General features: G+C 41.0%; 1 long non-coding RNA gene across 1 annotated transcript in view; it reads left to right on the top strand.

Annotated features, from left to right (window-relative positions):
• Positions 1-4,293: 4,293 nt before the first annotated feature.
• The window catches only part of LOC142829975 (uncharacterized), a 45,438-nt gene continuing 23,511 nt past the window's right edge, over positions 4,294-26,220 (top strand). The window contains exon 1 of the long non-coding RNA XR_012904956.1: positions 4,294-4,416. This is a non-coding gene — a long non-coding RNA (uncharacterized LOC142829975). The remainder of the gene's footprint in view (positions 4,417-26,220) is intronic.

Below are 26,220 nucleotides of genomic sequence, written 5' to 3'. Positions count from 1 at the left end.
AGAATTTATATCTCAATCACAAATAATAATTTCTACCCTTCTTTCAGCTCTTTTCATTTTTTAAAACGTCATTGGATAGTTGGATAGTTTTCAGACTGATATTTCCAACCACTTTATTTTTAATTATTTTTCCAGTTTTAACTGCACATCATTTCACTTAGGTCAACTTTCTGTAACATTTCATATCCCTTTGAAGAGACTTTGGTTTTGAAGTAAATCTGCCTTTTTTATTTCCTGCTTCCCTTGTAAATTCTGTTCAATTTATTCTAGCCAGCCTGGTTCTGATTTAGATTTCCTTTATTTACATTTCATTATTTTCACCTTTTAAACTTTTTCACCCAATAATTTCTTATTTTCCAGTTCCTTTCAACTGCCTGAAAGTGCTTTTTCTTTATTATATTAGATCTTTTCTTCCTATGTTGGAAGACTTCTTTTTTTAAGATCTTTTCTCATTTTTGAATACACTTTGTTTCCTTTGCAACCTCTCTGCTGGTAAGATCACAGCTTTCTTCCTGTTGCTGAAAAACTGGTGATCCTCTTTAAAACAGAGCCCTGTGGTTTCTTCTATTATGCTTTGTGCCTGAGATATCTAACCTTCCTTTTAAATAAAGAAAACTCTTGAGCTAATTTAACTTTTAGTATTTTATTATCAACATTTGGTTTTCTAAAGAACGAATGGAGGGAGAATGGGACTCATCAACCTCTAGTCTGGAGAGTTTCTTTTCACTCTTTCCATTTCGTATAAAAAAATCTGTTTTGCTCTGTGATAAGATTGGCCCCAACATGCAGCGAGGAAAGAGGCTTGTTATGAGGGGAAAGGACTGATAATAATTGTGACAGAATATTGAAAACAGCATTAAAGGAACAATTTGGCTGTGAGGCTTTTTTCCAAGCTATTAAAAGTTGCACACAAAGAGAACAAGGAATAGTTCTGTTCTTTTATTTTTCACACATTCTGAAAAAGTCTTCTTGACTGAGACCAAAGTCTTGTCTTATCTTTTATTTCTGTTTGCTAAACCTGTTTTCTATTTCTAACCGGTATTTTTTTAACCACTTTTAAAGTCTAATAACATTTCTATCTATATGTACTGACAATGCTAGTTTTCTTCTTGCTCACAGTTACACACAATAGCTTAGAGTAACTTAAATCTTGGTATGACAAGGTACTGGAGAACATCATAGTGGTCCAATCTAATGCCAACCAAAGTTAATGGAAAGACTGCCTTTGACTTTAGTGGGCTTTGAATCAGGCCCTAGTTTTGGTAGGCAGAACTGTGCCTGCAGTATGATGTACACAGGTTGGACCTCTGCTGCTCCGGGACTCCACTGCTCCAGGGATCTCTTGCTCCATGGTTCCGCTGCTCAGTTGCTCTGAGTTTCCACTATCTCGGGGCCACTGGAGCTCAGCTGCTCTGATCCTGATAGAGCTCCATGGCCAGCCACTGGCCACTGACAATCCGCAGCCCCAGGGCTGCACCGGAGTGCCAGGACTTCACTGCTGGAGCTGGGGCTCACTGGTCCAGGGGCTGTCTGGTCCAGTAACATCCATGGTCCTACTGGATCATGGATGTTGCCAGACAAGAGAGTCCTGGACCAAACAGGTTCAACCTGTATTCCATATTGTGCTTTCTTGCTACCAGTATACTGTCAGTTCTGGTTATTTTGTATTGCCATAATTTCACTCTGTTGAAAATCAGGAAAATTAATTTAAAATTTTAATATCTTTCATCTTTATTGGCATGACAAGGTGTGTACACAGGTGTTCCAAAATTAATTTACAAATTCCATTCTGTTGGCAATGTGTATGGAGAATGCTTTGATTGTTTTCTCTGTTTTCATGCGGTGAGGCAGAGTGACTAAATGTGCTTCATTAACAACTCATTACTTTAATTCATTATCTCTTGGAGAAGTCTACAGCACTTTGCTTTATACCATGTAACAAATCCCTACTTAATTCTGCCTTAATTGCCTTCTTTCCTCATGCCAGGAAGCAGAGATGAAGTCACTCTTTGATCAGCAGGGCTTGTCTAGACCTCACACAGAAAGTTTCCTTAAGGTCAAATCACTTAGGGTATGTCTACACTACCCCGCTAGTTCGAACTACCGGGGGTAATGTAGTCATCCGCAATTGCAAATGAAGCCCGGGATTTGAATTTCCTGGGCTTCATTTGCATGAAGCCGGCCGCCGCCATTTTTAAATGCCGGCTAGTTCGAACCCCGTGCCGCGCGGCTACACGCGGCACGGAGTAGCTAGTTCGGATTAGGCTTCCTAATCCCAACTAGCTGTACTCCTCATTCCACAAGGAGTACAGCTAGTTCGGATTAGAAGCCTAATCCGAACTAGCTACTCCGTGCCGCATGTAGCCACGCGGCACGGGGTTCGAACTAGCCGGCATTTAAAAATGGCGCCAACCGGCTTCATGCAAATGAAGCCCAGGAAATTCAAATCCCGGGATTCATTTGCAATTGCGGATGATTACATTACATTCATGCCTCAAACTAACGAGCTAGTATAGACGTACCCTTTGTGACTTGTCTTGGAGGTAAAATATGTTGCGCAGCTCACACTTTGTGCCTGGCTCTTCTCTTATCTTGCAAATTGTCCATATGTCTGACTTGGATGACACTCTCTCATGTACTTACATCCAGACACCTATCAAATGCTTTCCTGACTACAAATGTACACAACAAATAGCCAACCCAGTGGGATCCAACATAACGTTTCTATGACAGTTGTTCCTCCACTACAGTCTAACTCCTAATCAGTTCTCAATTTCCAATTCTTTTGAAATCAAAAGAAAGCATCCTGCCCCCTTTCCAATGAACAAGTACGCTGAAGTAATAGAAAATGAAAGAAAATGATACTATCTGCTCAAGATAGTACATTTATCAAAATCTACTTGGAATAAAACCATGTACTTAGAATAGCAATTACATTATAGTCACACAGGCCATCACCTGAATACATATTCAGTTTCCCTGCTAGTGAACAATATAAATAAACCTTCACAACATCAAGTAAATATATACTTATTTTAAAAATGAGTGAATTCCTGCAAAGCCTATCATTCAAGACATATTTAGGATAGACTACACTACAGAATCTCAGTGCTTTCCAGGTGATGAAAGCTAATGGCCCTTAAAGTTAACTTGAAAGCTACCGGGAAAGAAGAAAGCTCATATATTACACACAAGGACATGAATGTATGGCCACAAAAATATACTCTCTTAAATGGCCAGAATGTCTGAGTGGTTGAGAAAATATTCTCATTATTATCCACTGTAATTTTTCATGTGTTAAGGACTATGATGAGCGGTAGAGATGAAAGATTGTTCATAGGAGGCAGGAAAATGGTGAGGACATGGCCAATGGCTGTCTATTGCACCAAAACACAGCATAGGGGAGGCAGCGAATTATATCTATTACTCTCTCATTCCATGCTGTATAAGGATGGGAGCTTCCTTGAAGCAAAGTAGGCCTTAAGCTAGGGCTAAGGCTTCCAGTTCTTAGCCCAATACCTGTCTCAGTATATAATACAAAGTTATTGGAGAAAAGGCACCAGGAGCAGAGACTGTACTTAAACAACATATAAAAGTGAACAATACAAAGACATAATGAAGACTCAAAGAGAGAGAAATAAACTCCTATGTTATGGTGTACAAGCCTCTCATTGGGCCAGGAAGGGAAGGAATTAATGGCCTGTTCTGAAGATGGGGAATAAAATCAGCCACTGCTGCATGCCCTATCAGAAGCCTAAGGGGATGGTCTGGCAGCTGCTGAAAGTTATCAGGAGGAGACAGGGAAGATGCTGATACCCCTGGTGCAAGGATATCTATTTTTTAAGCTTAAAAGGAGCTGGCTCTGAGGGACCTATGAAACAAGTGGCTTCCTTGGTGAAAGAAAAGATCACTCAATAGACTTGTGGGTGGAACAAACAGAGCAGGTCTTCCTTATGTTAAGAGATAACTTGGGAACAAACTGCATGTTTTTCTGTTTATTTTCCAAGAAAAGATGATGTGGGACTCTGCGAATCAGACTGATTATTCAGAACTCCCTGGATAATAGGAATAATAGAATCATGAAATCCCAGAGCTGGAAGAAACCTCAGGAGGTCATTGAGTCCAGCCCCCTGCCCAAAGCAGGATCAACCCCAACTAAACCATCCCAGCCAGGGTTTTGTCAAGACGGGACTGGCATAACCATGAGAGCTGACCAGCATCTGGTGACTAAAGGGTTAACTATGTCTCCTGTCTCTAGCCACCTGGTCAGCCAATAACAACACAGGAAGGGGTTTCAAACTGGGAAAAAGGAATTTTTAATTTTTCCCTCCTTTGTCTGAGTCAGAGCGGTTTTCTTCCAGGTAACAGGGAGATGGGAGGTCATCTCTCCCTCCAAGAAAAGTCTCCTCAAAATGTGTAAGTAGGACAAAGTTAGTTAACCCATCAGGCTTTATTGTTTTCCTGGTTTGGGAATGTGGAAATTATGTCTGTGCTGTTAAAAGTGGGTTTTTCCTCTTTTTTGTAACTAAATCTTGAGCCCAGGGGATCCCCCTGAGTAGATTAATAGGTGGCTCTTTTCCATCTAGTCACTATACTGGCAACTATGGTTTTGTTTTGATGATAACAGTTTGCTTATTTTTTTTATTAACCTGGTATTGGCTTATTTCTGTATCTTGGAAAATCTGTCTGTGGATATCTGCATTCCTCTGACTAGAGGGTAGCTACCACAGACTGCAGCTTGTATTTTCTCTTTTCTTTTTCAAGCTCTTTGGGAAAAGAGTTTGAGGTACCCCTGAGGTTTTAGGGGTGGGAGTGGGGGATGTTTCCCAAGTGATCTCTTCCCTGGTTTTCTTGGAATACTTGGGTAGTGGCAGTGGTTTTTATTTCCCAAAATTCAGGTATTAGGATTTGGGAGGGGGGGCAGAAGATTTTGTACCAAAGCCTGTAGAGATCAGGTTTTGGGGTACTTTTGTAGGCCCCCACCTATGCATTTATAGTGCCAGAGAGGGAAACAGCTTTGACATGGTGGTAGCAATGGGATTCTAACCCATTCCCCATAGTACTGGCCAGCCCTCATGGTTATGTCAGGGACTTAAAAGCCTGTAGGAATGGGGATTCCATCTCCTCTCTAGGTAACCGATTCCAGTACTTCACCACCCTCCTAGTGAAATAGTTTTTCCTAATACCCAACCTAGACCTCTCCTACTGTAACTTGAGACCATTGTTCCTTGTTCTGCCATCTGTCACTTCTAAGAACAGACTCTCTCCATCTTTTTTGGAACCTCCTTCAGGAAGTTGAAGGCTGCTATCAACTCCCCTCCCCTCACTCTTCTCTTCTTCAATCTAAATAAGTCCAAATTCTTCAGCCTCTCCTCAAAGTCATGTGCTCCAGCCCTCAATCATTTTGGTTGCCCTCCACTGGATCTTCTCCCATGTGTCCACATCCTTTCAGGGGAAGAGGAGGAGAGGGCACCCAGAACTGGATGCAATACTCCAGATGTGGCCACACCAGTGCCAAATAAAGGGGAATAATAACTTCTGTAGATCTGCTGAAAATGCTACTCCTAATGCACCCCAATATGCAATTAGCTTTCTTGGCTACAAGGGCACACTGTCAAGTATCAGAGGGGTACCCATGTTAGTCTGAATCTGCAAAAGCGACGAGGAGTCCTGTGGCACCTTATAGACTAACTGAAGTGTAGGAGCATAAGCTTTCGTGGGCAAAGACCCACTTCGTCTTTGCCCATGAAAGCTTATGCTCCTACACTTCAGTTAGTCTATAAGGTGCCACAGGACTCCTCGTCGCAAGGGCACACTGTTGATTCATATCCAACTTCTCATCCACTATTATCCCTAATTCCTTTTCTGCTGAACTGCTACTTAGTCAGTCAGTCCCCAGCCTGTAACAATGCTTGGGATTCTTCCATCCCAAGTGCAGGACTCAGCACTTGTCCTTGTTGAACCTCATTAGATTTCTTTTGGCTCAATCTTCCAATTTGTATAGGTCACGCTGCACCCTAACCTTAGCTTCCAATGTATCTGCCTCTCCTGCTAGCTTAGTATAATCCACAAACTTGCTGAGGGTGCAATCCATCCCCTCATCTAGACCATTAATAAAGATGTTGAACAAAACTGACCCTAGAACCGATCCTTAGGGTACTCTGCCAGAAACTGACCACCAACCTGACATCGAGCTGATAATCACTACCCATTGGGCCTGACAGTCCTGCCAGCTTTCTATCTACCTTGATATGCCTTGATCGGAATCAAATCAGCTGAGTACTTCATTCTGGAATACAGCATAGACCACGCCCAAATCAGTGATTTGTACTAATTGATTTTCTTGTAATAAAAATAGGTCCTTTCCCCACCCAGTAACTTTTGGAGGCATAGGTGCTTTGGTTCCAGCTGAGACCACCTAGCCCTTGAGTTATAAGAGACTTGCCCGTACCAACAATGGATGATATTTTGCATATATATTAAATTCAAAGGAAAAGAAATTCTAAAAGTATTTTAATGAAGATGATTCTCCACAAGTGTTAGAAGATATGAGATTAATGACTTTCTCTACCAATAGCAATCCAAGGAAAAACAAACAGGTAATTTGAAACCTCCTCTGCAGCAGTAGTTTTACAAGCTGCATGCCATTATATAGGTATACAACCTACAGTAAATGTATTTAATTTAGATTATGTTATTCTAGAATTCATTGAAGAAAAAATGAATTACCACAGAGCCCTGAGAGAAGTATTTGGATGTGTTACAAAAATCATGTTCTAACTGTAGCCATTGAAAAATTTAACTTTTCAGGAAATAAAATGTAATTCGTTAGACATGTATTTCTAGTGAGCAAGTCTGCCCAGATTCTATTGAAGTGCAGACAATTATGCATATTGATAGAAGTAGTTTTTCTACTGATGGAAAGTCATTTCTAGGCATTACAAATTATTGTGCTAGATATATTAAGAGCTATTCCAGTGTATTTATATCTTTGAGAAACTGTATTTCAATAGATTAAAGAATGTAAAACAGCATCTCAAAGCATAAACTTTCAATTATGTAAATCTCCAACTATTTCCTGTTCTGATACAACAGCCCTGTGGAGCTAGGAGGAATTTAAAACCAGAAAGAAAGCATCAATGTCCACAAAAAAATGTCATATTCTCATCATAGTCTAACGAAGATAGAACAGAAACATTTTCAAGGAGGGAAGGAAGTTTGAACTGTTGACTGGTGATGCAAATACTTTAGTCTTTACTTTTATGGAGCTAATTTGAGTAGTTACAGACCACCAAAATTGATTTCACTAATACCTGAAATCCCAAATATTAAATAGACAAAAAAAAAGAAAAAGAAAAGAAAAGTGGGGATTCAGGTGGCAAAGGCTCTCTAGCTGACTGTCTGCAAATTCACTGCAATGGCACTTCTTATCATAGAGAAAGTGAGAAACTATGTTATTTCATATGCTCTATTCAGAAAAATAATACATCCTACAAATACTTATGCATTGAAGTCAATATGACTGCTCATACACATAAATGTAAGTACACATATAACTGTCTGCAAAGGATTAAATAGGCTAACTCAGACTGGATAATCTCTGTTCTGAAGCTATGAATATGAAGGTGGCCAGTGGTGGTTCTACAGGACTAACTAAAATAATGTTGTTTTTTGGAAGGTTCCATTTAATAGTATGAACTGCAGAACATTTGAGTTATACATTTAGCTAAGGCTAACCTCTAGTGAACAAAAAGATATGGGTCCCTGAAAAGGACAAAGATATTGAGGAAATGTGTGATCTTGCATGTTATGCTCACTTGCTAGCCATGGTCAGCACTGAACCAATTTTATATGTTACTTCAATGAAAGGAGACACTGCTTGAATTGGCTTTATTGGAAATGCCCACTTACTCCAGTGTATTTCCATCCAGTTTAACAATTTCTGTGTGCGATGAAGTAGCTGTAAATTGTGTGGACTGCTACAGAATGGTCAAGTAACAACTAGCTAGCATCTGACAACTAGCTAGGAATAGACATCTTACAGTTGGAGTGGTGTCATTCCCATTTTGAAAGTCAGTCCTTTCTGCACCAGATAGCTTTCCATAATCGATAGAATGTCAGGTACAATTAAAGCAGACCTTAATGAGAATGATTAAAACTGGTACAGAAATACTCTTCAAATGCAGTCTTAGCTTACACCTGTTCCAAATTATTTTCTTATGAAGGTGATTTCATATATTCTTGACTTTTGTGGATCAACAACATTCATCATACTGTAGCTTGGGAGTTTCTCTGAGGACCAGATATTTTAAATTAATTTATTAGGTTGCCCTGGGAGCTGTGTGGATCAGCTGTGAGTAATGCACCTCTATAAATGGCAGAGTTAGCACTTTGTGAAAGTCATCTTGTTGTGTTTCAGTTACTTTTTGTTTAATTTTTAAAGGAGATCATTGAAATGTCACGAGTGACATTTCAGAAACCTAGAAGAAATAAATACTTTGAGTTGTAACAGCACAGTGTCTTGCCATGTAAATGGGAAATATCTGTATTCTTTCTATTCCCAATTTGCCAAATAGAGTTAAGTGAGCCCAGAAAATTCTGAGGTTTCAACATTAGCTGTTATTCCAAATTGGTACAGAAGTTGAAATTCTCATTTTTTTTGGTAGAATTAAATTGTCAAAATACTTCAATTTGGAAATGTTAAAATGTTTCCTTTTCATGTTATTGATCTGACTCAAAACTGCATTTTGAATCAGTTAATAATGAACTCCATTTTCTCATAGTGGAATATTGCTCTGTGAGATTGGTAGCTGGGGAGTCTGCTGCCTCCATTCTGTTTTATGGGCTAGGCTCCCTGACCAGACTACATCTCCCATGATGCACTTCAATACATGTAACCCCCAATGATGCCCCATGGAACTCAGACAAAGGGAAATCCACTTTGCATTATAGGAAATGAAGTCCTTCTGGGAGCTGCACCAATAGAAGAGAATGAGAGCTCAAATTGAAACTGCCATAAGGAAATATGCTAACAGAGAAGTGCAGTTTAATATTTTGTTGAACCTTTTGAAAACAAACTGTTTTGTTGATAACCCTGAAAGAAAGTATTCGGAGTCAAATTTATTCAGGAAAATAAAAAAAAAATCCACAGAAAATTTCAAATGTTCAGAACAGCATTTTCCATTGGAACAATAATACAGCAATAAAATTCTGATCAGATCTAGTGTCAAGGCAGCATATTTTTTTTACAGTTTATTTATTTTCAAAATGTAATTTATCTGGTCCTGGAAGGATTCTATAGTGCAATTTTTTATAGATTTCCATATGGGAGACAGATAATTTACCAGAGCTTTTGACAAAACCTTCTCTAATAAAATGTAAAATTGTCTCATTGGAAAAGTTTTTAAGAAGCACATTCTACTTTTGTCTCATTGCTATGCACACGTATTCTTAACATGATTCATGGTTAAGAATAAAAGTACAAATCTTGTAAAAATAAGAATTTTGCTGAGAGATATGAGCCAACAACTTCTTAAAGCTGAAAATCTTTCTTCCAACTTTGTGTGCCAGGGTCCTGACCCAAAATTCTGTAAAACTAATAGAAAGAATCCCACTGACATGAACACACTTTAGATGCAGCTCAAGGTGAAATACTTGTTTTGAATGACACTAAAGCTAATCAGGCTAATTTTTTCTACTACATCTTGACTTATACTTGATACGCAAGAATGAAAAAAAAAAGTGAAATAGTCCAATAGCCAAGGACTGAAAGTACAAATGTGACAAAATATAGCTCTTATGAAGAGTTGAATAATGTACCATCATCTCTTTTGAAATGGTTTGATCTTTAAAAGATTTTTTTTAAAAGAGCATATAGAATTCTTTCTTAATCTCCAACCTTTGAGAGAAGTATTAAGTATTATTTGAGCTGTACATGTGGAATATAAAAGAAACTCAGAATGACTAGGTTATGTTCATTTAGGGTTCTGAAATACCAAACAGTTGTTTCTTACTTTGATTGCCCAGTCTAGATTACAAGATGTCAGCTGTAAAGATAATCTGCTTGTCATGAAATATAGTTAACTTCTCTTCAAAGATTCTGCAGGATATTAATAATCACCAAACTTCTTCAATTTAGGACTAGCAAGATTGCTCACATTTGCTGTCCTGAAAAACAATTACTATTCAGGAAAAGATTTTATCTTAGGAAATAAAGAACTCATTGTAGACACATGACCTTCTGAAGCAGAAGTCTGGAAACCAGACTTAAATCTGAATGACAGATGAATTAAGAGTGAATGCTATCCTATTTGAAATGAGACCTCCAGGGTATGTCTACTCTGAAGTTAGACAGCTGGCCTGTGTCTGCTGACTTGGACACATGGGACTTGGGCTGCAGCCCTATAAAACCGCAGTGTAGATATATGGACTCAGGTTGCAGCCTAAGCTTTAAAATCCATGAGGGAGGAGGGTTCCAGAGCTCAAGTGCCAGCCTCAGCCCAAACATCTACATTGCAGTTTTACTGCCCTGTGAGCACTGCATCCACTGACATGGGCCAGCAGCAGGTGTTAACGGCAGTTAAACTACATCCCCTTGACTAACAGTGCACTTGGCTGGCAAATTCTCTGAGAGTTCCTGGGTACACATTTGCCTAGTGACAAAGCGCTTTATTAAGCAGAGATTTCTCAAGATAAGTATGTTCGAAATGGGAGGTGCTATAGAGGGGATTTGGATATCTGAATCTTCTTTTATGTCAGAAACTTTCTATACAATAATTGGGAAATCTATCCGTTTAGGTATCAGAATGGGAAGAATAAACTATACACAAATGTTCATTAGAAACTTGGAAAGCGATGGAGATAAGGAAAGGGTATTTCCCTCAAACTGGTTCTTTTTTTCTTTTTTCCCAGGGGATAAGAGGTGTTTTCTTTGTCCGAAGCATCAAAGATGGCCAAAGCTGGAGATGGGACACTGGGCAGGATGGGCTGATGCTTTGAGGTGACCCCAAGCGATCCCTCTTCTTGCTCACGGGATCATGGTCTAATTGATCTCCATATTTGGAATTGTCAGATTGACAGGGACTGGGATTTTTGCTTTTACAATTGATCCATGTCCCATTCTACAGCGAAAGACCATCTACTTGTTGCTATTTTAAATTCTAAGTCATTGCAGGGACCTGAGGAATTAGTGAACCTCACTTCCTCCCATCCTTTCCCTGGGCACAAAATATTTTAGTCTCCGGAGGGCTGTTTTTCACAAAAAAAAACAACAACAAAAAAACCTTCACTTACATCCATACTGCAATCACATTCTTTGGGAAAAAAATCAAAAGAACAGAGGTGCTCTTCCAACATTGGTAAACCTCTTTCTATGAGGAAGCAGTCTTTTTTTGAAAGAGCTTTTCGGAAAAAGGCATGTGTGGACGGAGAAGTTCTTTTGAAAGAAGAGGAAAGAGGAAAAAGCAAAGGTGCCCTGGAGGCCACTCCGCCCATAGTAATCACAGTTTACATGGAAGATAGCGTCCATTCAGTGTGGACACTATCTGTCAAAAGAGCAGATCACTTTTTCGATGTACTTTTGGGTTATGGCTACATTGCAGCTCTCTTGCGCCAAAGCCTATGCAAATTAAGTGTGGATTAGCATATTGCCATGCTTCATTTGCATAATTAATTAGGGGCCATTTTTGTGCAAGAGTCTTTTGCGCAAAAAGGAGCTGTGTAGATGGCTCCTTTTTGCGCAACCCCTCCTCTTCCTAATTTGCATACGCCCTTCATTTGCATAGGTTTTTGCGCAAGAGAGCTGCAGTGTAGACGTAGCCCAGCTGTGTGGAATTTAGTGGTTTGTGACACACCAGAGGCGAGAGAGGATAATGGACTCATTTATTCTGACCTTAAACTCTATGACTTCCCTTAGACACTAAATTGAAACAGGGAAAAGGAAGGAAAATATAATTAAATGCTATCCCCGCCCCCCACCCACCTCAGCAATTTATATCACAATTGTGTGACCTGTAACTCCTGAACCTTCTAGAAACAAGCAACTTTATATTCCTAGTTTACCTGCCTGTACAAAAAAATAAGAAATTATGTGATTTTTAAACAATAATTTAGGAATCTCAAAGTAGTACATGAAGAAATGAACCATTCATAGTTTATATGTGTTGAGAAATGTCTCTCATGTACATTTCCAAATGGCTGCAGAAAGATTCCTTTCAAGTCATAATCTGTGGTGTCTGTGTGAAAGCTAACATTTAGCAGTAGTCACGAATCTTCCCATTGTATTATTAGTGTAAGTGCAATATAAACAGGCATGGTGGGGAAAGAACTGGAATGACTGATATTCAGCTTAAGCTATGTCCAGACTGCAGGCTTCTTTCAGAAGAAGCTTTTCTGGAAGAAATCTTCCAGAAAACCTTCTTCCAAAAGACAGCATCAACACTGCCAAAGTGCATCGAAAAAGTGATCTGCTTTTTCGACAGATAGCGTACACACTGAATGGACACGATCTCGCATGTAAGCTGTGATTGCTATGGACTGAATGGCCACCAGTGCACCTGTGCTTTTTCCTCTTTCCTCTTCTTTTGAAAGAAATCCCTCTACACACGTCTTTTTCCAAAAGAGTTCTTTTGGAAAAAGGCTTCTTCTTCATAAAAAAAGATTTATCAATGTCAGAAAACCCCCTCTGTTCTTATGATTTTTTTCTGAAAGAATGGGATTACAGTGAGGATGTAAATGAAGGGTTTAAAAAAAAACTGTTGTTTTTCTTAAAAACTCTGCAGTGTAGACATACCGTCAGTCAGCTCCTATTGTCTTGCCCCAAAGAGGCAGTTGCTGTCTACAGAGCATAAACAAGGGTTAAAAACACATTTGTGCCATATGATGGACCATGTATCTTCATCTGATATGAGGCAGGGTAGATCCATTTATGGTGCAATACGTTCATCTTACAAGGCGGATGTTTCTGGTAGGTGGATACATTCACTGTAGCTGTCTGGTCCCATTTGTTGCTAGCCACATCTGGTGACTCAGTACCATAAAACTGCTGCTGCTATAGTGTTGAATTGCAGCGGAGTATCTCAGGATCTTCTGTCACTGCAGAATCATCACTGAAGTAGTAAAATTTTATTTTACTTTTTCTCCTTTTATAGCCCTGAACTGATATTATATTTCAAGTTCTGCTCACTTCACTTCTGCCTCTACATTTCTTTATTGCTTTTCAGGAAAATATAACTGTCTTAGAAAAGCATAGTTTTGTCCCTTCTTCTGGTTCCCCAAATCATCCCTTTGCTGAAAGATTGCAGATGTATGACAGTTTGCAGATTGGCTTCCCAATGGAGGAAAAATCAGTGATGCAGAATCTGAGTGTATTGTAAATGTAATTCACTTTATTTACACACATACACCATCTTGAAACAAGATGGTCAAACAACATTCAGGTGTATCTCTTCTTCTAAGAGTCTCAGTCCAGCACCAATTCTAATTCCCTGGGATTGACAATGTCTGTAAGAACCTAAAGGACTAGAACGTGATTCTACAGGGGTTCTGTGGTTCTGATACTTCTGCTTTGAAATTAGGAACTCATTCTGGGTTTCCGCTGAAGGACCCTGTAGCCAGACACAAACCCCATCTTGTTTTTCCACAAACCCCATCTTGTTCCCCCCCCCCCCCCAGAGAGCAAGAGAAAGGCAGTCAGCCTTTGATGCCCTGGGAACACAGGTGTGCTGCCTGTCCCTGACTCTACCATAAACAGAAACCAGACAGTAAATGGGCTAGCTGACGACCCGGGGCCTCCCGTCGCCCTGATGGCTAGTACCAGTAATTGACACGCCTGCACTGTCCCAGGAGAGGAATCTTCGCCCATCACATACCAGAGGTGCCCATTGTCTGCATTTTCCCAGGTGTAAATTATGCTTTACACCCTTCGTGGGAAACTTGGCATTCAAAGCCATTTTTCCTAATTGGCCACTTGAGCCCAGGAAGAAGCCTACATGACCCAAGGGGTATAAAAGAGGTTCAGCAGCCCACCCCATTTGAGCTCCAATCATCTATACCTGCTGGCAGGTATTGATTGTCTCCCGAGGTCTGTGGGATGCCCAACCTCGCCCTACTTCTTCCCGAGGGATTGAGAGAAAGACGCTGGCCACGCCAAGTCTGGAACGCAGGGGTGAGAATATATACCTGCTATGTGTATTTTGCATGCATTTAATAAGAGCTCAGAGAACCAAAAGGGTTTCATGGTACCTGTAAGTGGCTTATTAGTGTAATTTCTGTCCTGTCCTTTGTAGTGGCTGTGTTATCTGTAACACAGTAGTAGCATTTAACAACTAAGTTTACCCTGTAACAATAAAATAGTAACTGTTTAAGCTTTAACCTGACTCCTTCAGTTGCTGTAACAGAACCAAGCACAATTTAAAAGAACTTCAGCCGGTCATAAGGGACTCACTGCCCTGACCGTCGGCTGACAGACCATGAGAAGTTGGATGCTGCAGGAAGTACCACCTAATGGGGCAGAACCTAAATGTCATTCCCTGAAGCCTTCTGATTGCCGGCAGACAAGAAGGAAATCATCATGGGGGAAGTGCCCAAGCAATGATGTATTGTAGAAGGTCTGCTTGCTTCTATTCCAGACCTCTCTTTGCTGTGAATGCTAGACTAAGGCTTCTGATGCATATACATCTCTGACTCCACTAGTTGCTTCCTGTCTGTAACCTGGTGCCTGACCCTGAATTTTTAGTATCCGGATATGGCTTGACCCTGACTGCTCCACTTGCCTGTCACCTGCAACATGGTGCCTTACCCTGACTTCCTGGTATTCCAACCCCACAAATTGTCTCCTGGCCACAACTTGGTAACTAGCTGGTGCATATAGGCTGCCCATGTCCTGGCCCTGACACTGCCTCAAAAATTGTCTCTAGTCAGAGCCCAACTGGTTAGAGAAAGCTCTCCAACCTCTGAGTATGTCTCCACATTAAAACCTGGCATAACTCCAAACCAACAATAACCCAGGATATCTTTTCAAGAGTCAAAATTTTCTTGCAGGCTTAAAAACCAAACATAGAATACTATGCATAATAGTGCCTTCTGGTAACACTTAATATTTATGATCAAGATATGATCATATCATTAGCACTGTTGAAAAAATGGAAGAATTTGAAATCTTCTTCAATACCTTTTGGCCATCTTTGCACAACATAACATACAGTACTCCAAGGGTATGTCTACACTAGCTCATTAATTTGAGCTAGGTAGGCAAATCAGGCAACCGTTGTTGCAAATGAAGCCCAGGATTTAAATATCCGTGGGCTTTATTTGCATGTTCCCATCCGGCCGCCATTTTTATATCCCCCTTAGTTCGAACGAACTGCCCGCGGCTACATGCGGCAGTTTAAAGTTCATCCAAACTAAGTCCTTAGTTCGGATTAACTGTTACACCTCATTCAATGAGGTGTAATAGTTAATCCGAACTAAGGACATAGTTCAGATTAACTTTAAATTGCCGCGTGTAGCCATTGGCAGTTTGTTCGAACTAAGGGGGATATAAAAATGGCGGCCGGATGGGAACATGCAAATAAAGCAGGGGATATTTAAATCCCGGGATTCATTTGCAACTCTGGTTGCCTGATTTGCCTACCTAGCTCGAATTAATGAGCTAGTGTAGACATACCCCTGGCTCTTCCAATCAATCTTATTTGTAATCCAGGATGGAGTCAATGAAGAAGCTTTTGCTTCAAGATTTCTTTACCAGAGATATTTTACATCTATTTTTTTGTTATTTTTTACAAGTGAAGAGGATATAAACTGCAAATCCAGTATATACATTTCTATATTCCAAAATAAGAAGATAGACTGTTTCAGTAAGTTTGTTTCATAAACTGAAATCTCTTATTTTATATTTTACTGGGCCATTCCACCCAACCAGTGCAGTGCTAATATATAAGTTCTGTATGACAGTTTAAGACACTTATTATTTATATTTATACAGGAAAAAGAATGAAGCCAGAGATTCATTTTTAGAACTTAACCTCTGGATTTATTTTTTTGAGTGGGAATGTTGTTATAAACTCACTGGGGACAGAATAGATACTATAGATTGGACAAGTGTTGTCCCATTCCAGCTGAAATATAGAAAGAAAGCTCATAGATTTCAGCTTAGCTCTCAAAATTCTGCCAACAAGTTTATTGGGGTTGTGTTTCTTTCTTTCTTAAATCAGCCTTTTTACATTGTCAATGGTAAAACTGTAATACAAAATATTCACCATCTATGGAGAGGAGCCCAGAAAAAAATTGCACAAAGGAATACCAACTACCAAACAAATCATGTTGCTTCTGATTAAATGAAAGCAGAGTATGTTTTTGGAACAAATGTCTGGTTTGCTGATAATTTCTCCTATTCCCTTTTCTTCAGTAGAAGTATATTTATTTATGGAAAAAATATTTCCCTACTTGAATTTATTTTGAGCCCCCCTCTTTCCATTTTATAAAATGAGGCAGTGGAACATGAGTCATGCTGAGTTTGTGGTCCTTGCTCCCAGGACAAGTCTCTTCCTCAAATCAGGCTAAAATCAGCAAGTGCCATAAGACACTTGGATCAATTCTCAGGACCATTTGATCAACAAAATCCCATGAAGTTTAGAAGGAGGCCAGGTGCTCCAATAAATGAGCTGCATGCCTTTTGGAACACAATTCATTTGCAAACTGGGGACTTCCTGTAGTTATGTGCTGTAGCAATAAGAGTGGCAGATGAGAACTTCAAGCAGAACAATGACAAACACATTCTTTCTTTAGAATACAGTAGTCATTGAATTACTATTCACATATACAGGGCTAAATCCTGTGGTGCTTATTCTTTCTTTGTTGGGCAAAAATTCCATTGACCCAGGCCCACTTTCTCATGAGTTCCTCTTATTTTGGGTGACATGGTTTTAAATGCCCAAGATGGCTCAACATATGATTAGTGGATCTCTGAAACCAGTGGACATTTGAATATTATAGATATAGATATAGACATAGATATAGATATATATTTATTTCCCCCCACTGTTCATAAAACAATATGGATTAAACAGATGTAGAATCTACAAATATCAGGCAAATAGATTTGACATTGGAACTAATAAATGCCCAGGGTGGCTGACAGAATTGACAAACTCATGGGCAAAGAGTGTATGGAGAGGGGAAGGATTCATGCTATTGGAAGGGGTGGGACCTCATCCACAAGGCACAAGGCTGGGAGCAGACAGTCCTCAGTGCTACCGGGACTTCACTGTGCCCCTGGCACCTTTTAGTGCCACCTGAAGCACACCATTTCGTGCTCTGATAGCTGATGGCAGTAGCTGAGAGTTCCAGACCCTTTTGAATTGTCAGGCAGGTGGCCCTATTGGTGGGTCTGTAAAGGTCACGGCTGTGTCTACACTGGCATGAATTTCCGGAACTGCTTAAAACGGAATACTATTCCGTTTTCAGTTTTTCCGGAAAAGGAGCATCTACATTGGCAGGCTGCTTTTCTGGAAAAGCCCTTTTTCCGGAAAAGCATCTGTGGCCAATGTAGACGCGCTTTTCCGGAAAAGAGCCCCGATCGCCATTTTCGCGATCGGGGCTTTTTTCCAGAAAAGACTACTGGGCTGTCTACACTGGCCCTTTTCCGGAACAGTGTTCCGGAATAAGGACTTATGCCCGAGTGGGAGCAGAATAGTTTTTCCGGAATAGCGGCTGATTTTGTACAGTAGAGCGTTGTTGCTTTTCCGGAAATTCAAGGGCCAGTGTAGACAGCTCGCAGCTTATTCCGGAAAAGCAGCTGATTTTCCAGAATAAGTGGCCCAGTATAGACACAGCCTCCAGGAGTGGATTCAGTACCACTAATCTACCCCAATGTGTATTTCTTCTATTGAATTTCTCTGTTTCAAACCTGAAGCATGTCGGCCCTTCTGCAAGCTTCAGATTTAGATTTTACAGGGCAAACAAGAATTTCATGTGAATGGCACTATAAGGCCGTGTCCAGACTCAGGGGTTTTTTCGGGAAAAGTAGCCTTTTCCCGAAAAAACTTCCCCTGCATCCAGACTCAAGCCGCGTTCTTTCGAAATTATTTCGAAAGAACGCGGCTTTTCTTTCGATGGCGGTAAACCTCAATTTACGAGGAAGAACGCCTTCTTTCGAAAGTTCCTCTTTCGAAAGAAGGCATTCTTCAATGTAAATAGGCCGTCTTCAAAAGAGAGCATCCAGACTCGCTGGGTGCTCTCTTTCGAAAAAGCGGATTTCTCTTTCGAAAGATCCGCCTGCAGTCTAGACGCGATCTTTCGAAAGAGGCTCTTTCGAAAGATGCTTTCGAAAGAGCCTCTTTCGAAAGAAGCCTGCAGTCTAGACATAGCCTAAAAGTAACACTTTGATATTGGTTTCATTATTTTAGAGTTGTTCACAATTCAAATATTAAGTTTTTATCTAACCAGTTTTATTCTCATTCATAGAATCATAGAACCATAGAGCTGGAAGAGACCTTAGAAGGCCATCAAGTCCAGCCTCCTGCCTAAGGCAGGACAAATCTCAATTAAATCAACCCAGCCAGGGCTTTGTCAAGCTGAGACTTAAACACCTCAAGGGATAGAAACTCCACTACTTCCCTAGGTAACCCATTCCAGTGCTTCACCACCCTCCTAGTGAGATAGTTTTTCCTAATATCCAACCTGGACCTCTCCCACCGCAACTTGAGACCATTGCTCCTTTTGTTCTGCCATCCATCACTACTGTGAACAGCCTTTCTCCAGCCTCTTTGGAACCTCCCTTCAGGAAGTTGAAGGCTGCTATAAAATCCCCCCTCACTCTTCTCTTCTGCAGATTAAATAGACCCAACTCCCTCAGCCTCTCCTAGTAGGTCATATGTTCCAGCCCCCTAATCATTTTGGTTGCCCTCTGCTGGACCCTCTCCAGTGCATCTACATCCTTCCTCTAATTGGGGGGGCCAGAACTAGACACAATACTCCAGATGTGGCTTCACCAGAGCCAAGTAAAGAGGAATAATCACATCTCTGGATCGACTGGCAATGCTCCTCTTAATGCAGCCTAATATGTCATTAGCCTTCTTGGCTACAAGGGCACACTGTTGACTCATGTCCAGCTTCTCATCTACTGCAAACCCCAGGTCCTTTTCTACAGAACTGCTACTTAGCCAGTTGGTCTCCAGCCTGTAACAAAAATCAAACATTGAATAAAATAACTAGGATTCCAAATGTTAACCAGAAATTGTGTGATTTTTCTCTTTCACTTTTCTTTGGGAGAGATCTCGGGAGATATGGCTTTTAAACCATATGGGCTGCCAGTCTTTTAGTTCAGAGTAATATCCTCTAAGATCTTCTTTAATGTATCCACTTCAGCTGAATCAGCTTAAATAACAATCACCCATAGACAAAATTTGCTTTTGGGAACAGGGGTTGGTGGACATTAAGAGCATTCACAATGAAGCCAAAGTACTAAGGCTATGTCTACACTGGCCCCTTCTCCGGAAGAAGCATGCACAGCAGGCAAGTCAGAATAGGGAAATCCGTGGGGGATTTAAATATCCCCCGCAGGATTTAAATAAACATGGCCGCAGCTTTTTTTCCGGCTTGGGGAAAAGCCGGAAAAGAGCATCTAGACTGGCGCGATCTTCCGGAATAAAGCCCTTTTCTGGAGGATCTCTTATTCCTACTTGCGGAATCCCCCGCGGATTTCCCTATTCTGACTTGCCTGCTTTGAATGCCTCTTCCGGAGAACGGGCCAGTCTAGACATAGCCTAAGGATTTAAACTTATTGTTCCTGTGACATTTTAAATTTAGGACACAACAGAGCCATCCATGTATCACCTAAACTAATTATTTCCTCTTACAAGAAAGTTTATGGCCATATTAAAGAAAATAAAATGTAGCTGATTACAGAACTATAAAGGACATTGAAAGATAGCTCTGATCTATGATGGGGGTATCTCAGTGACTTGCAATGAGTGCAAATAAAAACACATTCTGCACATAAACTACTTCATATCAAGTGCATAAGAAATATAATCTTTCATATTTCCCCTATTATATATTTTAAGTTTATGTTCCTCACATACAGTGTTATTATTGTTACAGGCAGTCCCCGGGTTACGTACAAGATAGGGACTGTAGGTTTGTTCTTAAGTTGAATCTGTATGTAAGTCAGAACTGGCGTCAGCCGCTGCTGAAACTGATCAGTTTCAACCGCGGCTGAATCTGGATGCCAGTTCTGACTTACATACAGATTCAACTTAAGAAACCCAGGCATCCCCAAGTCAGCTGCTGCTGAAACTGATCAGCGGCTGATTCCAGGAAGCCTGGGGCAGAGCAACTCTGCCTCCGGCTTCCTGTAGTCAGCCGCCGGTCAGTTTCAGCAGCGGCTGACTTGGGGACGCCTGGGGCAGAGCAGCTGGGGTGCTGCTGGGTTGCTCCAGTAGCGCAGCTCCTCGGCGCTACTGGAGCAACCCAGCAGCACCCCAGCTGCTCTGCCCCAGGCGTCCTGATTCAGCCGCTGCTGAAACTGACCAGCAGCGGCTGAATCAGGATGCCTGGAGCAGAGCAGCTGGGGTGCTGCCAGGTTGGTCCGGAGCGGCGCTGTGGGACCAACCCGGCAGCCCCCAGCTGCTCTACCCCAGGGGTAGGCAAGAAAAGCCTGGTCTGCTGGGGGGGGGGGCACTAGCTGCACCCCCCCCCCCCGCAGACCAGGGGGACAGGAGCAAAGCCGCGGAGCACGCCTGCAGTGGGACAGCCCAAGGGCGCCTGGGCTGTCCCACTGCGGGTGTGCTCCAAGGCTTTGCTCCCCGTCTCCCTGCAGACCAGCACAACTACAACTTCATGTAGCTCTAAAGATCAAAGAACTGGTTAACACCTGCCAGCATAAAAATACCAATTTGTCAGCTCATCAACTTTGCATTGTGTAACAGACTAACCCTTCAAATGACTTATCTCCCAGATAGAAGGAAGGCTAAAGATGGTTAAGTGAGGGAATCAGGGCATGCACACAGCTTCTGGTGGAGGATGTGAGGAAGAAAGGGGGACTTCACCCCAGCATGGGAGAAAGAAGCAAACATGGGCACAGAGAGCCCTTAGGATGGGAGGTAGTGACTAACTCAAGTATGGAGGAAAGGGTGGGAAACAGAGAGTACTTACCATGGGAAGATTATGAGGAACTCTGGAATGATGCAAACAAACAGAACCTTTGGCATGAGTGGAAGGCTGGGGACTTCTGGTATGTTGGATGGGGAGAGGAAGAGAAATGTCACCCATTTCCAGCTTCTGGCAAACAGAGGCTAGGGACACCATCCCTGTCTATCCCAGCTAATATTAATTGTTGGAGCTTTTGATGGAGGACCCTGACATGCGGCAGGAATAGGAATGGGGGTTACTTGGAAGCCTTGGTATAAGGGAGAGGAGAGTTGCAGAGAATTCCTGTAACCAAGCAGGTGGGAGGGTGTCACATCGAGCTAGTAGTGGGTAGGTGAAGAAGACGGTTCTGGTCAATCAAACATGTTTGGCCTACATAATCTAATATGTGTGCAACTCCCTAGAATAAAAAATGTCTAGGATCAGCAAGAAAATAATACTGAAAATGCTACAAGTTTGAATATAAAATTAATATGTTTAAAAACCTATACTGTCTTTGTGGCACAAAGTATATCAGCAATAATACAAAAGATCAGGGAAACGTCATAGAAAGGCAATGGATCATCTTCCAGGCTTTCAACTTTCTCTGTTCTCCGCCTTTGCATTCCCCTTCCACTGACTTCCCCATTCTCCACAGCTTTGAACACAAACATCTCTTCTCTTTTAAGGCTCTTCCTGGTTTGTCCATTCTACCAGCTGAGTTACTTATTTTGGCTTCTGCTCTGTCAACAATTCTAGCCTGTCCAGTTTTCTTCCAACACTTTTGTCCTTTCTCTCCTGCTGTCCCTGATGCATGGGAAAAATGCCCTGTAAAAATTCATAAAATCACAAATGTTATATACCTCTTCCTCCTTTAAACTCATCTTTTCCATGAAGGTTCTAAACACTTAATAATGGCTAGGCAACAAGTGCATTGTTACTCTTACTTATTATGTGAATCATAATTGCTCATTGTTATCTGGTGATTCCTTGTCTGTTTTTGATCCTCTCCCTTCCTTCTCTCTTTCCTCGTCTATTTAAACTGTAGCTCTTCAAGGCAGGGTCAGTTTTTTCATTGTTTATGTGCAGCCCCCAGCACAATGGGACCCGAATCCAAGATCTGACTCCACTGTTATGCAAATAAGCATCAGTTCTGTTGATTATTCCTCACCAAAACAGACAGTGTTTAATACAGACTGACTATAACTCCAGTCAACTTCTTGGTTTGTTAAAGTAGCTGAATGGGGAAAACAAAAAAGCACTAATAACAAACAAATGGCTATGAATGATCTAGGCAGGTCTATTTATGGAAAAAAAGATGACAAGCATTAGGAAGAGATTTGCATAATTAGTACTTTACCACATGGCTTAGCTTCATTAAATATGCTGAAAAGCATGCAGCAACTCAGAATGCTCATAGTAATTTTCCCATTCTCCCTACACATCCTGAAACCCATAATCAGTACTGGAGCAACAGCACTATAAGTGGTATAAAATACTAGCTGCATTTTGAGTTTGTGGATAGTTCTATAATTGTACTCCATATGTAAAGCAATCAAATTAGTTTTGGCAGGTGTTGCTGGGAGCAGCGGCAGGGTTATCTCATGAATTCCAAGCAAATAAAGTGATTTCTCCAGGTTATGAAATAAACATAGGTTGTAAAAAGAGAAGTCTTTGCAGAAGGGACTGAGGATTTCTGCAGGAAATATATTAAAATTACCTGATTACCTTGAGACTCCTGCTTAGAAACACAGTGTCTCTTGGTAATCTAACCTACCCGGTATCCAAAGAAGTTCCAATTGGCTGCAGCTAAGAAAATTGCCTGGAAAGGGGTGCTTGAGGTTGTCTCATTAGCAGTCAATTGCCACTAAGAATATTCTAGATTGTTTTCAGCAGTTTCTTGCAGAGAACTTGCAAACATCACCAAAAACCAGCCAATGCAGAACCATCCATTCATGATGCCCTTCACACAAGCAAAACGTAGAACGGAGAATTGAAAAATGTGCATTTCCCATTTCTTTTCTTCTAAATGGAATAAATAACTCTTCACCGTGACTTCCAATACATTTTAACTCACCTGCATTCCACATGGCTATGACACCATGCAGAGAAGGCAAAAAGTTTTTGCCTTCCAAAAGAAGTGTTTATCTGTGGCTGATGCTGAGGTAGAAATTCTTCAGCCCACCATTTCTATTGACAATTGTCTCACTGAAACCTAATTTTTAGAAGTGAGAAAGGAGACTGAACTAGTATAACTTTTATTTGGACATCGAGGAAGTCTATGTTTTCCCTGCTGTTAAATGAGCTTATTGTGTGTTACACTCACTGTAGAGGTACATCTAGACTGCGGGGTTTTCCAGTATACTGGAGGTATTCCAGAAAAACTCTACCACATCCAGGGAACACGTTTGCTCTTCCGCTTTTTTTATCAGAAGAGAAAACATGCTCTTTCAGAAGGCCTGTTTTCTTCATTCTATGAGCTGGTGCTGCTCCATGATGTAGGTCTAGCCTCGCAGGGCTGCCAAGTGCCGCTCGTGGTATGCCTGCATTTTTGCAGTGGTCTTGCGGAGCCCTCGGGTGTGGGATCATGTCCCGGGTGGGGTGGTGTACCCTGCACGTGCAGGTGGTGCGGCTGTGAAGAAGAAGAGAAGTGGTCAGTTCTACTGTTATTTCAAATTAACTTTGTAGTGCAGACATCCCCTGATAGAAAAGCCATTGAGTCTGGTTTCAGAATGAAAGTCGAGTCCACTGCCGGGTGAAGTTCCATGGTCTCTATCTTGCAGGCTAGATAATCATAATGATCTCTCTAGTGTTAAAATCTACAATTCTTGGGAGAAGAAAAACAATAGATATGGCATATCATACAATTTCATCACGAGCTTTGCTGCACATTCTTCTATGTGAACACTAGGTAGAGCCAAATTGCAGAGAACCAGTAACCAGGGCAGAGGAAAAGATTTAAGTGTACCTGAAACTATCCACATAGTAAAATTAATTCGGCCACTGGTCATCTTTGCATGAGATGAGCGAGCCCACACTCTAGCACAATACTCCACTGCTTCATAGCAGAATGCTATTGCTGAAGTGTGTAATGTGTGAGTGTTGGCACACTATGTAGTTTTGGCCTAGTTTTCCACACAATTTTCCACACTGGCCCAGTTTTCCACACAGGTTCTTACATGTTTTGACCTTAGTTGCCATCTTTGTAAGATGGCCACAGTATATGGCAGTCCTTAATGTGATGTCGAAATAAACTGGGTGGGAAGTGTGTGAATATTTGTTAAACCCTAAGACCTATGTTCAGCTGTCTGCCTGATTGTGCATGATGTAAGTGGAAGATACTCAGCACAGCCTGTTTTCACTTAGTATCAGCCACCAAATGATGAAAATAATTGGACATAGATACCAAATCTGCATTCAGAACACTCTCAAGTATGTCAAAGGAGTGTGACTGAGTGCTGAGGAATAGGTCATCTGCATACACAAATCTACAAGGCCTGCTATACATTCAATGTAAATTGAATAACATTGAAGGTAATATTGTTCCTTGCAGGAGGCAGTTCTTCAGGTGGCTCCAAGCACTTGTTCTACCAAGATGGACAAGGAAATGTCAATTTCTCAAAAGTAGAGCCATTCCACATGCTAACTCACTTGTCGTAGTTCTAGGCAATTTCACTAGCAGGCCCATGTGCCATAGTGTATTGTGTGCCTCAGTCAGGTGAAAGAAAACTAGATCAGTTTGCAACTTGGAATCCATTTTTGCTGAAAGTTGTAAGTGTTCACATGTACTCGATCACTTGTACTACTACAACCATGGCGAGAACCAGCTTTCTCTGGTGACGGTATACTTTCCACAGATGGTGAAATTCTTTGCAAATCAGATCTTCAAGCTCCTTAAGCAGCTGCGTAGAGTGAAATTGGTCTGTAGCTCAAAGGCAAGTGTAGTTTCAGCAACTTGATGACATTTGCTTGGCACCAAATTCTAAGCAGCCTGGATTCCTGCAGAACTCTGTTGAAAAACCAAATGAACCATTCCCCAATCATGAGGATCCAGATGTTCCATAAATTCAGGTGTAATTCTATCATATCTGGGAGCTGGACCCATTTTTAAATCATTCAGCGCTTTATTTAATTCTAGACTATTCTCTCCGATATGGACACCATACAGATTCTCTCCACAACAGTCATGTTCATCACATGGGAGGAGGAAAATACCTGATAAATCTTTGATTTCCCCTAGAAGATCTAGCTCCTCATCCCCATAATAAATCTTTAGTCAAGAGCAAGTAGTCTTCTGAAAAATGAGATGTGAGTGTCTATGCCAGGCAAGTGGTACACTACTTTTCTTTAGGGGCTACATATAATGAGACCTGAAATACCCTTGTATTAGAAGAGACAGAAGTGTCATAAGAGGGTAGCAATAGGAAGATGTGATGGAACCAGACCAAAGCTGTTGACCTGAGGAAGAAAGCCAACAACATCACAGGATGACCCTGGACAGCATAGGTTGTGGAACAAAGTAGTGTTAAGCAGAAAGTTAAGTATGTTTTATGAGAATGGAAGTTTTGCTTTCATCTTGAGACTTGATGCATATTACATTTTATTAGAATTAGGGGGTTGGAAGAGAAGGGGATAGGTGATGGAATGACAGGTATATCTTCAGGCTGTTTGGGAAGGGAGACTTTGGTCCCATGGATATGGTGACTGAGAATTTGTTTTAAATCAGTCTGAATATAGTAATGGACAGGGAAGTTAAACTGGGAAAGTGACTTGCCAAAGGCATCTGATCCTATCTGTTTTTTTCATAGAATATTATTTAATAATAGCTCTAGAAATCTTTCTTTGGGTGCTTATCTGTCTAAAAATCCAAGATTCACATCTTAGATGTCACATTTTAGAGTCAGATTCTGATATCCTTTCCCATGGTGAATATCAACTTAATGAATAGTTCCAATGAAATCAGGATGCTTCTGAAGTAAAGTGCTACTTAGATCTCAATGCTGATCTCAGTGGAGACCCCTGCTTCAAGACTGCAAGTAAAATAAGGCCATGCAAAATTAATCACAAGAGCAGTTTCCTGTAATTAACATTAAA

Source organism: Pelodiscus sinensis, chromosome 1, assembly GCF_049634645.1.
Source record: "Pelodiscus sinensis isolate JC-2024 chromosome 1, ASM4963464v1, whole genome shotgun sequence".
Taxonomy (NCBI): Eukaryota; Metazoa; Chordata; order Testudines; family Trionychidae; genus Pelodiscus; species Pelodiscus sinensis.
This window is presented reverse-complemented; position numbering and strand designations above follow the sequence as displayed.